This window comes from Ranitomeya variabilis, chromosome 1, assembly GCF_051348905.1.
Source record: "Ranitomeya variabilis isolate aRanVar5 chromosome 1, aRanVar5.hap1, whole genome shotgun sequence".
NCBI lineage: Eukaryota > Metazoa > Chordata > Amphibia > Anura > Dendrobatidae > Ranitomeya > Ranitomeya variabilis.
The window spans coordinates 189,627,144-189,641,288 of NC_135232.1; the positions used below are offsets into that span (position 1 = coordinate 189,627,144).

The 14,145-nt window shown below is 47.2% G+C and overlaps 1 long non-coding RNA gene across 1 annotated transcript in view; it reads left to right on the top strand.

Moving 5' to 3' along the window:
* LOC143793847 (uncharacterized) overlaps window positions 1-14,145 on the top strand; it is a 111,870-nt gene that overhangs the window by 94,069 nt on the left and 3,656 nt on the right. The gene's annotated exons all lie outside the window — the stretch shown is intronic.

Consider the following 14,145-nt stretch of genomic DNA (forward strand, 5'->3'; position numbering starts at 1 on the left):
ATATTATTGGGTTTCTAAAGTCTCCCTTAAAATACAAAAAATACATAAAAAAACAGTGGGAGAGTAATATTGCCCTTTCAGCTTGTGTGCCAGTCTTGACTCCTGGGTGTGCCACCTCTCTCTCTCATTCAGTGGGCCATAGAAAGCCTTTTTTTTTTTTTTTTTTTTATATTATTTGGTTTCTAAAGTCTCCCTGAGGAAAAAAAAAAAAAAATTAGGTGGGAGATTAATATTGACATTAGTGCTTGAGTGACAGTCCTGCGTGTGTGTCATCTCTGTGATTTTGTGCCACAGAAAACAGAGTGTGTAACATTGTGCCTGATTTTCCTTGTGGTCTCACCAACCTGTTAAGGGATATTGAAATCATACTGAAGTTATAGCTCACCGTGTAAGTTGTTTGACAGCAACAAATAAAGTTACTTTGGTTAAGATTTTAAAACAATGAGGAAGTCTGGTGCAAGAGGTCGTCGTGGGCGTTCATTGTCAGCTGGTAATGATGGTAGTGGTAGTGGAGCATCAGGTGGTCGTGGGGATAAAAATATTCCACCTAAGTCTGGAGCTGTGGAGCCAGTTTCGTCGTCAGGCTACACAAGGCCTCGAACGCTCTCTTTTCTGGGAGTAGGAAAACCGCTTTTAAAGGCGGAGCAGCAACAGCAAGTTTTGGCTTACATTGCAGACTCAGCCTCTAGCTCTTTTGCCTCCTCTTCCGAAACTGGTAAATGTAAAAGCAGCGCGTCGCTTGTGGATGTTCACGGTCAGGGACAAGTCGCTTCCTTGTCCTCCTCAGCAAAAACTACAACAAGAGAGAAGGATGCAGCAGGCGACACAACGGGTCACTCCATGGAGCTCTTTACACATACCGTCCCTGGCTTAGAAAGTGAAACATTTAACAGGCCATGCCCATTACAAGTATATTCTGACATGGAGTGCACTGATGCACAGCCACAGCCAGAGTACTATGCTGCTCCTTTGACTCAGACCACCACATTGCCCTCTCAGGGTACAGATCCACAATCAGACCCTGATGAGACTATGTTGCCCCGCCACGAACGCTATACCACCGACCGACACAGTGACACAGACGAAGTTGCACACGAGCTCGAAGAGGAGGTAATAGATGACCCAGTTATTGACCCCGATTGGCAGCCATTGGGGGAACAGGGTGCAGGCGGCAGTAGTTCAGAAGCGGAGGTGGAGGAGGGGCCGCAGCAGGCATCAACATCGCAACAGGTTCCATCTGCCGGGCCCGTATCTGGCCCAAAACGCGTGTCAAAGCCAAAACCTGTTGGAGCACAGCGTTGCCATCCGGTTAAAGCTCAGTCTGCAATCCCTGAAAAGGGATCCGAGTCTAGGAAGAGTGCAGTCTGGCATTTTTTTAAACAACATCCAACTGATCAGCGCAAAGTCATCTGTCAAAAATGTTCAACTAGCTTAAGCAGAGGTCAGAATCTGAAAAGTCTAAATACTAGTTGCATGCATAGACACTTAACCACCATGCATTTTCAAGCCTGGACTAACTACCAAACGTCCCTCAAGGTTGTAGCACCCTCGGCCAATGAAGCTAGTCAGCAACGCAACATCCCTTCCGTCACTGTAAGGCCACCATTTTCCGCACCACCGGCAGTATCTGTGCAGGTTTCTTTGCCAGCCAAAAGCAGTCAGGGTCAGGGAATCACCAGTTTTGTAGGAGGAAATATTGCATCTAGGGCACCGGCGGAAACAATACCGTCTCCAACCGTCTCTCAGTCTGCCATGTACACCGGCACACCCGAAAGTTCCACGATCTCCAGCTCTCCAGTCCAGCTCACCCTACATGAGACTCTGGTTAGAAAAAGGAAGTACTTATCCTCGCATCCGCGTACACAGTGTTTTAACGCCCACATAGCTAGACTAATCTCATTAGAGATGATGCCCTACCGGTTAGTTGAAAGCGAAGCTTTCAAAGCCCTGATGGAGTACGCTGAACCACGATACGAGCTACCCAGTCGACACTTTTTTTCCAGAAAAGCCATCCCAGCCCTGCACCAACATGTTAAACAGCGCATCGTCCATGCACTCAGGCAATCTGTGAGTACAAAGGTGCACCTGACTACAGATGCATGGACCAGTAGGCATGGCCAGGGACGTTATGTGTCCATCACGGCACACTGGGTGAATGTGGTGGATGCAGGGTCCACAGGCGACATCAATTTAGGGACAGTTGTGCCTAGCCCACGGTCTAGGAAACAGTTGGCTGTAGGCGTTCGCACCCCCTCCTCCTCCTCCTCCTCGTCCTCCTGCAGAAGCTACAGCTCTTCCACAGAACGCAGTCTGCCAACCACTCCATCGGCAGATGACACTGTTGCACACCAGTTGTCCCATTATGGGCCAGCTACTGCCAAGCGTCAGCAGGCTGTATTGGCTATGAAGTGCTTGGGCGACAACAGACACACCGCGGAAGTTCTGTCCGAGTTCTTGCAACAAGAAACACAGTCGTGGCTGGGCACAGTAGATCTTGAGGCAGGCAAGGTAGTGAGTGATAACGGAAGGAATTTCATGGCTGCCATCTCCCTTTCCCAACTGAAACACATTCCTTGCCTGGCTCACACCTTAAACCTGGTGGTGCAGTGCTTATTGAAAACTTATCCTGGGTTCTCCGACCTGCTCCTCAAAGTGCGTGCACTTTGCTCACATATCCGACGTTCGCCTGTACACGCCAGCCGTATGCAGACCTATCAGCGGTCTTTGAACCTTCCCCAGCATCGCCTAATCATAGACGTTGCAACAAGGTGGAACTCAACACTGCACATGCTTCAGAGACTGTGCGAACAGAGGCGTGCTGTTATTTATTTGTGGGAGGATACACGGGCAGGCAGTAGGATGGCAGACATGGAGTTGTCAGGTGTGCAGTGGTCTAAGATACAAGACATGTGTCAAGTCCTTCAGTGTTTTGAGGAATGCACACGGCTGGTTAGTGCAGACAACGCCGTAATAAGCATGAGCATCCCCCTAATGCGTCTGCTGATGCAAAGTTTGACGCACATAAAGGAGCAGGCGTCTGCACCAGAGGAAGAGGAAAGCCTTGATGACAGTCAGCCATTGTCTGGTCAGGGCAGTGTACAGGACGAGGTAGCGGGCGAAGAGGAGGTGGAGGACGAGGAGGATGATGGGGATGAGTATATTTTTAATGCCGAACCTTTCCCGGGGGCACAGGAAATTGGTTGCGTGTCACGGCCGGGTTCTGGTTTTTTGAGGGACACAAGTGACGTAGATTTGCCTGCAACTGCCCCTCAAGCAATCACAACCGGAGATTTGACAACTGGAACTTTGGCCCACATGGCGGATTATGCCTTACGTATCCTAAAAAGGGACACACGCATTACGAAAATGATGAACGATGACGATTACTGGTTGGCCTGCCTCCTTGATCCACGCTATAAAGGCAAATTGCAAAATATTATGCCACATGAGAACTTGGAACTAATATTAGCAACCAAACAATCAACTCTTGTTGACCGTTTGCTTCAGGCATTCCCAGCACACAGCGCACGTGATCGTTCTCACACGAGCTCCAGGGGGCAGCAGACTAGGAGTGTTAGGGGTGCACACATCAGAAGTGGCGTTGGACAGAGGGGTTTTCTGACCAGGTTGTGGAGTGATTTTGCTATGACCGCAGACAGGACAGGTACTGCTGCATCAATTGAAAGTGACAGGAGACAACATTTGTCCAGTATGGTTACTAACTATTTTTCATCCCTTATCGATGTTCTCCCTCAACCGTCATTCCCATTTGATTACTGGGCCTCCAAATTAGACACCTGGCCAGAATTGGCAGAATATGCATTGCAGGAGCTTGCTTGCCCGGCAGCAAGTGTCCTATCAGAAAGAGTATTCAGTGCTGCAGGTTCAATATTAACCTGGCTACCCAAAATGTTGACGATCTAACATTCATTAAAATGAACCACAACTGGATTTCGAAATCTTTTGCCCCACCTTGCCCGGCCGACACCTAGCTTTCCTATGAAAAGCTCTTGCCTGTGAATTACTTTTCTAATGTCTAATTTGCTGCAGCTGATTGTACAGCATACGACATGTTTACACCTCCCTAAATGGCAAAACTCCCCACACGGGGCCGTGGTATCGCGACTTGGCGCAAGCACCCGTGAGACTGCTGTTTGTCTGAAGAGGTGAGTGTGCTCGCTTTTGGTTGACGGCATTGCTACTGGGTCCCTCATAGTACAATGTAGTGTCTCTGGCGGTGGTGGTGCGCACCCAACGTCAGACACACCGTTGTAACATGAGGGGCCCTGGGGCGGTCCCGCCGGCCTCAAGAGAGTTCCCCCCTACCCCAGCTCAAAATGTGCTCTACCACGTCCAAAATTATGTCGCACAGCTCCACCAATCTTTAGTCTATTCGCTGACATCATTCAATGTCTGGCACTGACAATACAAATTTGTAGACATCTATGATGCAACTTAAAGTAGTCTGTGTCTGTGTCCTATATTGGCACCATTAAATAGTTACTGCCAAATTACTATGTCAGAAACTCAGTAGATGAGCCCACCCCTGTACCTAAGTATGCCACCTTTTTTTTTGTTTTGGTTGTTTTGCGAGACATTAACATCTATTTATATTTTGGGAGTACTGGGACAGACACTCCTTGCACTAATCCTCCACTCACCACCAAGCTGCCTGTGTATCCATGTAACCGCTGTAAAGCTGCCATGAGCCTATTGTTTGTTATTTTAGGCCTTTGATAGCCTGTCTGCGGTCCCTACTTTAAATACTCCTCCACTCACCACCAAGCTGCCTGCCCGTGTATCCATGTAACCGCTGTAAAACTGCCATAAGCCTATTGTTTGTTATTTTAGGCCTTTGATAGCCTGTCTGCGGTCCCTACTTTAAATACTCCTCCACTGACCACCAAGCTGCCTGCCCGTGTATCCATGTAACCGCTGTAAAACTGCCATGAGCCTATTGTTTGTTATTTTAGGCCTTTGAAGCCTGTCTGCGGTCCCTCCTTCCACTAGTCCTCCACTGACCAGACCACTGCTGCACGTGTACCCCTGGAACCAATTATAAAGTGCCTACAGCCAGCCCATTTTCTTATGTTAGGCCTTTGAAGCCTGTCTGCGGTCCCTACTTTAAATACTCCTCCACTGACCACCAAGCTGCCTGCCCGTGTATCCATGTAACCGCTGTAAAACTGCCATGAGCCTATTGTTTGTTATTTTAGGCCTTTGATAGCCTGTCTGCGGTCCCTACTTTAAATACTCCTCCACTCACCACCACCAAGCTGCCTGCCCGTGTATCCATGTAACCGCTGTAAAACTGCCATAAGCCTATTGTTTGTTATTTTAGGCCTTTGATAGCCTGTCTGCGGTCCCTACTTTAAATACTCCTCCACTGACCACCAAGCTGCCTGCCCGTGTATCCATGTAACCGCTGTAAAACTGCCATGAGCCTATTGTTTGTTATTTTAGGCCTTTGATAGCCTGTCTGCGGTCCCTACTTTAAATACTCCTCCACTGACCACCAAGCTGCCTGCCCGTGTATCCATGTAACCGCTGTAAAACTGCCATGAGCCTATTGTTTGTTATTTTAGGCCTTTGAAGCCTGTCTGCGGTCCCTCCTTCCACTAGTCCTCCACTGACCAGACCACTGCTGCCCGTGTACCCCTGGAACCAATTATAAAGTGCCTACAGCCAGCCCATTTTCTTATGTTAGGCCTTTGAAGCCTGTCTGCGGTCCCTACTTTAAATACTCCTCCACTGACCACCAAGCTGCCTGCCCGTGTATCCATGTAACCGCTGTAAAACTGCCATGAGCCTATTGTTTGTTATGTTAGGCCTTTGATAGCCTGTCTGCGGTCCCTACTTTAAATACTCCTCCACTCACCACCAAGCTGCCTGCCCGTCTATCCATGTAACCGCTGTAAAACTGCAATGAGCCTATTGTTTGTTATTTTAGGCCTTTGAAGCCTGTCTGCGGTCCCTCCTTCCACTAGTCCTCCACTGACCAGACCACTGCTGCCCGTGTACCCCTGGAACCAATTATAAAGTGCCTACAGCCAGCCCATTTTCTTATGTTAGGCCTTTGAAGCCTGTCTGCGGTCCCTACTTTAAATACTCCTCCACTGACCACCAAGCTGCCTGCCCGTGTATCCATGTAACCGCTGTAAAACTGCCATGAGCCTATTGTTTGTTATGTTAGGCCTTTGATAGCCTGTCTGCGGTCCCTACTTTAAATACTCCTCCACTCACCACCAAGCTGCCTGCCCGTCTATCCATGTAACCGCTGTAAAACTGCCATGAGCCTATTGTTTGTTATTTTAGGCCTTTGAAGCCTGTCTGCGGTCCCTCCTTCCACTAGTCCTCCACTGACCAGACCACTGCTGCCCGTGTACCCCTGGAACCAATTATAAAGTGCCTACAGCCAGCCCATTTTCTTATGTTAGGCCTTTGAAGCCTGTCTGCGGTCCCTACTTTAAATACTCCTCCACTGACCACCAAGCTGCCTGCCCGTGTATCCATGTAACCGCTGTAAAACTGCCATGAGCCTATTGTTTGTTATTTTAGGCCTTTGAAGCCTGTCTGCGGTCCCTCCTTCCACTAGTCCTCCACTGACCAGACCACTGCTGCCCGTGTACCCCTGGAACCAATTATAAAGTGCCTACAGCCAGCACATTTTTTTATGTTAGGCCTTTGAAGCCTGTCTGCGGTCCCTCCTTCCACTAGTCCTCCACTGGCCAGACCACTGCTGCCCGTGTACCCCTGGAACCAATTATAAAGTGCCTACAGCCAGCCCATTTTCTTATGTTAGGCCTTTGAAGCCTGTCTGCGGTCCCTACTTTAAATACTCCTCCACTGACCACCAAGCTGCCTGCCCGTGTATCCATGTAACCGCTGTAAAACTGCCATGAGCCTATTGTTTGTTATTTTAGGCCTTTGAAGCCTGTCTGCGGTCCCTCCTTCCACTAGTCCTCCACTGACCAGACCACTGCTGCCCGTGTACCCCTGGAACCAATTATAAAGTGCCTACAGCCAGCCCATTTTCTTATGTTAGGCCTTTGAAGCCTGTCTGCGGTCCCTACTTTAAATACTCCTCCACTGACCACCAAGCTGCCTGCCCGTGTATCCATGTAACCGCTGTAAAACTGCCATGAGCCTATTGTTTGTTATGTTAGGCCTTTGATAGCCTGTCTGCGGTCCCTACTTTAAATACTCCTCCACTCACCACCAAGCTGCCTGCCCGTCTATCCATGTAACCGCTGTAAAACTGCAATGAGCCTATTGTTTGTTATTTTAGGCCTTTGATAGCCTGTCTGCGGCCCCTACTTGCAATACTCCTCCACTGACCACAATGCTGCCTGGAGTGCCTGCCTGTGTATCCATGTAACCGATGTAAAACTGCCATGACTGCCTACTGTTTGTTATTTTAGGCCTTTGATAGCCTGTCTGCAGCCCCTACTTGCAATACTCCTCCACTGACCACACCAATGCTGCCCGTGTACCCCTGGAACCTATTTAAAAGTTCATAGAGCCTAGTTATATATTTTATTTACTATTAATAAGGCCATGATGGACTACGCTGTACCACGCTACAAGCTAACCAGTCGACACTTCTTTTGCGAGAAAAGCCATTCCAACCCTCCACCAGCATGTAGAAGACCGCATTGTCCATGCACTCTGGCAATCTGTGAGTACAAAGGTGCACCTGACAACAGACGCATGGACCTGTAGGCATGGCCACGGAAGATTACGTGTCCATTACGGCGCAATGGGTTAATGTGGTGGATGCATGGTCCACAGGGGACAGCCTACTAAGTCTGTCTGCAGTCCCTAATTCAAATTGTCCTCCACTGTCTAAATCGGAGCTTCCACCTTCTGGCTTTCGGCCTATAGTATCAGAAATTAAACTGCATTTGGCCTTCAACTTTGGTTAGGGCCTACTAACGGCTTCTGTCCCTGCCTGGTGTTGCCCTCAACTAAATAAAGCTGAGCTTCAACCTTCCGGCTCTCATTAAGTGGTTTTAAAAAAAAAAAATGGTGGTTAGGGCCTACTAACGGCTTCTGCCCCTGCCTGGTGTTGCCCTCAACTAAATAAAGCTGAGCTTCAACCTTCTGCTCCAAATTACCATTTTGAAAAATGCAATAGGCTTTTCCGGCCTACTAAAGGTGTCTGTCTGTGTGCCCCTGCCTGGTGTTGTCCTCAACTAAATAAAGCTGAGCTTCAACCTTCTGCTCCAAATTACCATTTTAAAAAATGCAATAGGCTTTTCCGGCCTACTAAAGGTGTCTGTCTGTGTGCCCCTGCCTGGTGTTGCCCTCAACTAAATAAAGCTGAGCTTCAACCTTCTGCTCCAAATTACCATTTTGAAAAATGCAATAGGCTTTTCCGGCCTACTAAAGGTGTCTGTCTGTGTGCCCCTGCCTGGTGTTGTCCTCAACTAAATAAAGCTGAGCTTCAACCTTCCGGCTCTCATTAAGTGGTTTTAAAAAAAAAAATGGTGGTTAGGGCCTACTAACGGCTTCTGCCCCTCCCTGGTGTTGTCCTCAACTAAATAAAGCTGAGCTTCAACCTTCTGCTCCAAATTACCATTTTAAAAAATGCAATAGGCTTTTCCGGCCTACTAAAGGTGTCTGTCTGTGTGCCCCTGCCTGGTGTTGCCCTCAACTAAATAAAGCTGAGCTTCAACCTTCTGCTCCAAATTACCATTTTAAAAAATGCAATAGGCTTTTCCGGCCTACTAAAGGTGTCTGTCTGTGTGCCCCTGCCTGGTGTTGTCCTCAACTAAATAAAGCTGAGCTTCAACCTTCTGCTCCAAATTACCATTTTAAAAAATGCAATAGGCTTTTCCGGCCTACTAAAGGTGTCTGTCTGTGTGCCCCTGCCTGGTGTTGTCCTCAACTAAATAAAGCTGAGCTTCAACCTTCCGGCTCTCATTAAGTGGTTTTAAAAAAAAAAATGGTGGTTAGGGCCTACTAACGGCTTCTGCCCCTCCCTGGTGTTGTCCTCAACTAAATAAAGCTGAGCTTCAACCTTCTGCTCCAAATTACCATTTTAAAAAATGCAATAGGCTTTTCCGGCCTACTAAAGGTGTCTGTCTGTGTGCCCCTGCCTGGTGTTGCCCTCAACTAAATAAAGCTGAGCTTCAACCTTCTGCTCCAAATTACCATTTTAAAAAATGCAATAGGCTTTTCCGGCCTACTAAAGGTGTCTGTCTGTGTGCCCCTGCCTGGTGTTGTCCTCAACTAAATAAAGCTGAGCTTCAACCTTCTGCTCCAAATTACCATTTTAAAAAATGCAATAGGCTTTTCCGGCCTACTAAAGGTGTCTGTCTGTGTGCCCCTGCCTGGTGTTGTCCTCAACTAAATAAAGCTGAGCTTCAACCTTCTGCTCCAAATTACCATTTTAAAAAATGCAATAGGCTTTTCCGGCCTACTAAAGGTGTCTGTCTGTGTGCCCCTGCCTGGTGTTGCCCTCAACTAAATAAAGCTGAGCTTCAACCTTCTGCTCCAAATTACCATTTTGAAAAATGCAATAGGCTTTTCCGGCCTACTAAAGGTGTCTGTCTGTGTGCCCCTGCCTGGTGTTGTCCTCAACTAAATAAAGCTGAGCTTCAACCTTCCGGCTCTCATTAAGTGGTTTTAAAAAAAAAAATGGTGGTTAGGGCCTACTAACGGCTTCTGCCCCTCCCTGGTGTTGTCCTCAACTAAATAAAGCTGAGCTTCAACCTTCTGCTCCAAATTACCATTTTAAAAAATGCAATAGGCTTTTCCGGCCTACTAAAGGTGTCTGTCTGTGTGCCCCTGCCTGGTGTTGCCCTCAACTAAATAAAGCTGAGCTTCAACCTTCTGCTCCAAATTACCATTTTAAAAAATGCAATAGGCTTTTCCGGCCTACTAAAGGTGTCTGTCTGTGTGCCCCTGCCTGGTGTTGTCCTCAACTAAATAAAGCTGAGCTTCAACCTTCTGCTCCAAATTACCATTTTAAAAAATGCAATAGGCTTTTCCGGCCTACTAAAGGTGTCTGTCTGTGTGCCCCTGCCTGGTGTTGTCCTCAACTAAATAAAGCTGAGCTTCAACCTTCTGCTCCAAATTACCATTTTAAAAAATGCAATAGGCTTTTCCGGCCTACTAAAGGTGTCTGTCTGTGTGCCCCTGCCTGGTGTTGTCCTCAACTAAATAAAGCTGAGCTTCAACCTTCTGCTCCAAATTACCATTTTGAAAAATGCAATAGGCTTTTCCGGCCTACTAAAGGTGTCTGTCTGTGTGCCCCTGCCTGGTGTTGTCCTCAACTAAATAAAGCTGAGCTTCAACCTTCCGGCTCTCATTAAGTGGTTTTAAAAAAAAAAATGGTGGTTAGGGCCTACTAACGGCTTCTGCCCCTCCCTGGTGTTGTCCTCAACTAAATAAAGCTGAGCTTCAACCTTCTGCTCCAAATTACCATTTTAAAAAATGCAATAGGCTTTTCCGGCCTACTAAAGGTGTCTGTCTGTGTGCCCCTGCCTGGTGTTGCCCTCAACTAAATAAAGCTGAGCTTCAACCTTCTGCTCCAAATTACCATTTTAAAAAATGCAATAGGCTTTTCCGGCCTACTAAAGGTGTCTGTCTGTGTGCCCCTGCCTGGTGTTGTCCTCAACTAAATAAAGCTGAGCTTCAACCTTCTGCTCCAAATTACCATTTTAAAAAATGCAATAGGCTTTTCCGGCCTACTAAAGGTGTCTGTCTGTGTGCCCCTGCCTGGTGTTGTCCTCAACTAAATAAAGCTGAGCTTCAACCTTCTGCTCCAAATTACCATTTTAAAAAATGCAATAGGCTTTTCCGGCCTACTAAAGGTGTCTGTCTGTGTGCCCCTGCCTGGTGTTGTCCTCAACTAAATAAAGCTGAGCTTCAACCTTCTGCTCCAAATTACCATTTTAAAAAATGCAATAGGCTTTTCCGGCCTACTAAAGGTGTCTGTCTGTGTGCCCCTGCCTGGTGTTGTCCTCAACTAAATAAAGCTGAGCTTCAACCTTCTGCTCCAAATTACCATTTTAAAAAATGCAATAGGCTTTTCCGGCCTACTAAAGGTGTCTGTCTGTGTGCCCCTGCCTGGTGTTGCCCTCAACTAAATAAAGCTGAGCTTCAACCTTCTGCTCCAAATTACCATTTTGAAAAATGCAATAGGCTTTTCCGGCCTACTAAAGGTGTCTGTCTTTGTGCCCCTGCCTGGTGTTGTCCTCAACTAAATAAAGCTGAGCTTCAACCTTCCGGCTCTCATTAAGTGGTTTTAAAAAAAAAAATGGTGGTTAGGGCCTACTAACGGCTTCTGCCCCTCCCTGGTGTTGTCCTCAACTAAATAAAGCTGAGCTTCAACCTTCTGCTCCAAATTACCATTTTAAAAAATGCAATAGGCTTTTCCGGCCTACTAAAGGTGTCTGTCTGTGTGCCCCTGCCTGGTGTTGCCCTCAACTAAATAAAGCTGAGCTTCAACCTTCTGCTCCAAATTACCATTTTAAAAAATGCAATAGGCTTTTCCGGCCTACTAAAGGTGTCTGTCTGTGTGCCCCTGCCTGGTGTTGTCCTCAACTAAATAAAGCTGAGCTTCAACCTTCTGCTCCAAATTACCATTTTAAAAAATGCAATAGGCTTTTCCGGCCTACTAAAGGTGTCTGTCTGTGTGCCCCTGCCTGGTGTTGTCCTCAACTAAATAAAGCTGAGCTTCAACCTTCTGCTCCAAATTACCATTTTAAAAAATGCAATAGGCTTTTCCGGCCTACTAAAGGTGTCTGTCTGTGTGCCCCTGCCTGGTGTTGCCCTCAACTAAATAAAGCTGAGCTTCAACCTTCTGCTCCAAATTACCATTTTGAAAAATGCAATAGGCTTTTCCGGCCTACTAAAGGTGTCTGTCTGTGTGCCCCTGCCTGGTGTTGTCCTCAACTAAATAAAGCTGAGCTTCAACCTTCCGGCTCTCATTAAGTGGTTTTAAAAAAAAAAATGGTGGTTAGGGCCTACTAACGGCTTCTGCCCCTCCCTGGTGTTGTCCTCAACTAAATAAAGCTGAGCTTCAACCTTCTGCTCCAAATTACCATTTTAAAAAATGCAATAGGCTTTTCCGGCCTACTAAAGGTGTCTGTCTGTGTGCCCCTGCCTGGTGTTGCCCTCAACTAAATAAAGCTGAGCTTCAACCTTCTGCTCCAAATTACCATTTTAAAAAATGCAATAGGCTTTTCCGGCCTACTAAAGGTGTCTGTCTGTGTGCCCCTGCCTGGTGTTGTCCTCAACTAAATAAAGCTGAGCTTCAACCTTCTGCTCCAAATTACCATTTTAAAAAATGCAATAGGCTTTTCCGGCCTACTAAAGGTGTCTGTCTGTGTGCCCCTGCCTGGTGTTGTCCTCAACTAAATAAAGCTGAGCTTCAACCTTCTGCTCCAAATTACCATTTTAAAAAATGCAATAGGCTTTTCCGGCCTACTAAAGGTGTCTGTCTGTGTGCCCCTGCCTGGTGTTGTCCTCAACTAAATAAAGCTGAGCTTCAACCTTCCGGCTCTCATTAAGTGGTTTTAAAAAAAAAAATGGTGGTTAGGGCCTACTAACGGCTTCTGCCCCTCCCTGGTGTTGTCCTCAACTAAATAAAGCTGAGCTTCAACCTTCTGCTCCAAATTACCATTTTATAAAAAAACCAATAGGCTTTTCCGGCCTACTAAAGGTGTCTGTCTGTGTGCCCCTGCCTGGTGTTGTCCTCAACTAAATAAAGCTGAGCTTCAACCTTCCGGCTCTCATTAAGTGGTTTAAAAAAAAAAAAATGGTGGTTAGGGCCTACTAACGGCTTCTGCCCCTCCCTGGTGTTGTCCTCAACTAAATAAAGCTGAGCTTCAACCTTCTGCTCCAAATTACCATTTTAAAAAATGCAATAGGCTTTTCCGGCCTACTAAAGGTGTCTGTCTGTGTGCCCCTGCCTGGTGTTGTCCTCAACTAAATAAAGCTGAGCTTCAACCTTCTGCTCCAAATTACCATTTTAAAAAATGCAATAGGCTTTTCCGGCCTACTAAAGGTGTCTGTCTGTGTGCCCCTGCCTGGTGTTGCCCTCAACTAAATAAAGCTGAGCTTCAACCTTCTGCTCCAAATTACCATTTTAAAAAATGCAATAGGCTTTTCCGGCCTACTAAAGGTGTCTGCCCCTCCCTGGTGTTGTCCTCAACTGAACAAAGCTGAGCTTCCACATTCTGGCTTTCGCCCTATACTATCAGATATTAAACTGCATTTGGCCTACTAGTGTGGTTAGGCCCTTGAAACAGTGTCTGCTGCTCTTGGGTTTGCTACTCCACTGAACAAAGCAATGCCGCCTGTTTAGTCCTGTTACCAATTTTGAACTGCATGTAGCCTACTTTATTCTTTGGCCCTATATCTGTTTCCTCCTCATCCTGCCCATTGCCCAGCCACTGCTAAATGAGTCTGCTGGTACATTGACCTAGACCACTACATTCCCCTTGTACTCTACACAGCCAGAATCTGTCCCTGCTGAAAGTAAGGTTCCCCTTCCCGCATGTTATACCACCTTACACAGGGACAAAGAGGAAGGTGCAGATGAAAGTGCAGGTTCCTTCATCAGGTGGGGGGGCATACTCGTTGGCGACGTCACTGGCACAGGGCCCCTCAGAGTACGCAAAAGTGTCGCTGCTGGTGGGAGGCGCCCCCGCCATGCAAACACACCGCCGTACTTTGAGGGGCCCTGTGCCAGTGGCAATGCGAACGAGTGGGCCCCCCCCTGCTTGCTCAGGATCACAGCACTTGCAACTTTTAAATACTTACCTTTCCCTGCAACACCGCCGTGACGTAGTCCGCATTTCCTGGGCCCACGAAAAACTTGAGCCAGCCCTACTCCCCCCACAACTTTCCCCCAATTCCCTATGCCCAACTATTATTATACAGTTAATTAAGATTGGCAAGCTTCAGAAACAAGAATGGATGTTTTTGGCATTAAAATGGGCACTGTAGGTGTTTTCCTGGCCTCCACTCACTGCCGACTATGCTTCCCCATTGACTTGCATTGGGTTTCGTGTTTCGGTCGATCCCCGACTTTTAGCGATAATCGGCCGACTGCACTCGACTCGACTCTGGACAAAATCGGGTTTCCCAAAACCCTACTCGATCTTAAAAAAATGAAAGTCGCTCAACCCT